We start from the raw sequence: 1,927 nt of genomic DNA, 5'->3' as shown, positions 1-1,927 counted from the left end.
TATTCAAGCCATTTTTATATATGCATAAAGTTGCTCTCCCGACTGCACCTGCACCCCCCTCTTTTTTTTTTCTCTGCACTACCTACATTGTACATTTTTTTTAAATTTTTGACTTTTGATATTTTTGATATTTTATATTCTTGTCTTATATTTTTGTGTCAACACTGTCAAGGGATTGCTTCAATCTCATTGCACAGGTACTGTGTACTTGTGCATAATGACAATAAAGGCATTCTATTCTATTCTGTTCTATTATCTCAAGCAGAGGGCATGACTCACTGAAATCATCAATCGTCTTCTTCAGGTCTTGGAAGGCTTGCCAGTCCTTCAATCCTTTGGGTAGCTTTCGGCACCTAGAAATAGGGATAAGTGTTGATGTACTGTATTTTTCTGAATAAATATACAAACAGTTTTCATTTGAACTACATATATTTGAAAATGTTCACTTTTTTACAACAATTATAGAGATAATAGTATTCTTTCTGAAAGTTTTTCATATTGGCACATGCCTAACCAAAAGCCAAGTTGATGTTAGTCATATAAAGAAAAAAAAAATCACAGTACATTGCAAATGGTAGTATTAATTATCAGAAATACTTTTATTACCTGTTCTGAAATTCCAAAAGTTCTGCATTGATCCTCTCAATATCCACATCTATCCATAGGATGCCAAAGTACCCTTTAATCTTCCTCATCACTGCATCATATAGACCACAGAGTTTCTGTAGCAGATCAAGCTCTTTTCTAAGGTAACCATAGGAAACCATATATTTATTAGTCTAAATACATTACAAATTACCAAAAAGATTAACACTATAGCTATTAAATCAAATTTCCATTGCTTTGGTAATGTAGGGTAAGCTTTTGTAGAGTGATCACATACTTTGTCTTTTGCAGGCAGTCATAATCTGAAACTGGCAAGCCAAGAAGTTGCTCCCCAGAGGTATATGTCGTGAAATTTCTCCACAGTTCTTCAAATTGAGGTCTGAATGAAAAAAAAAAAAAAAAAAAAAAAAATATATATATATATTATATATAATTATAATGAAGGTCTGTATTAAATAGGCATGATGAACCTATGTCAGAGAAGATCCTGATATATTTTTGTATTTTTGTTTGCAGAAAAACAACTACTTAAAACAGAAATTATAATACATTGCAAAACAAAAAGACAATTTTGTGTGGATATGGATAAATGTTTGTTTATAAAACAAATTTACATCTATTTTTATACCCTGCTCATTTATCACCTCTGATACTTTTTCATTGAACTCCTTGGTTTGCGGTCTTACAAGTGTCTTATGAGCGGATACGCTGTACACTTAGAAAGAGCAAGGACATGTCAACCACTGTATCAGAAAGACACAGTAGGTTAAGACGGTTTTTTCTTGTTACATTTAAATGACTTGGTCTAAACATTGAAGTCTGTATTGACAAAGATAATCTAAAGAAATTAGTTTTTAAATTTTCAATCAATCTTAAACTTAAACTGAAATGGCTTTAGTGTGTACATACCATATGCAGTATTGCTTTCCTACTTGTTATACTTATTAATACTTTACATGCATCCAACACTGACCAATATAGAATGTTATTTAATCCATCAGCAATGTTACCTGACAGATCTGGAGTCTACGGCCGGCATCTTGGGGAGCTATTCCATCAGCCATAGGACCTTACTAAAACAGACCATGTGATTAATTTATTCATTTAAATTGACTGAAAAACTTACTAACACTGAGGAGACCTACAGATTACTAACTGAATCATATTGTTTCACAAAGGTGTCAACATTATTTTGGAAAATGACCACTCACTCTAGAAGGTTTTGTTTGAACTTGGGCTGCAAACAAACAAGATTCTCTTGCACTGATCTCTCTGAGTCAGGAAAAACCAAAATCGCAGCTGAGTTACAAAAGAACACATA

General features: G+C 32.7%; 1 protein-coding gene across 1 annotated transcript in view; it reads left to right on the top strand.

Moving 5' to 3' along the window:
* The window catches only part of LOC116689570 (Golgi-associated plant pathogenesis-related protein 1), a 39,513-nt gene that overhangs the window by 34,620 nt on the left and 2,966 nt on the right, over nt 1-1,927 (top strand). The window contains exon 8 of the mRNA XM_032516119.1: nt 371-377. The gene's annotated coding sequence lies outside the window, so the exon portion shown is untranslated. The remainder of the gene's footprint in view (nt 1-370; nt 378-1,927) is intronic.

Source organism: Etheostoma spectabile, chromosome 5, assembly GCF_008692095.1.
Source record: "Etheostoma spectabile isolate EspeVRDwgs_2016 chromosome 5, UIUC_Espe_1.0, whole genome shotgun sequence".
NCBI classification, from domain to species: Eukaryota; Metazoa; Chordata; class Actinopteri; order Perciformes; family Percidae; genus Etheostoma; species Etheostoma spectabile.
This window is presented reverse-complemented; position numbering and strand designations above follow the sequence as displayed.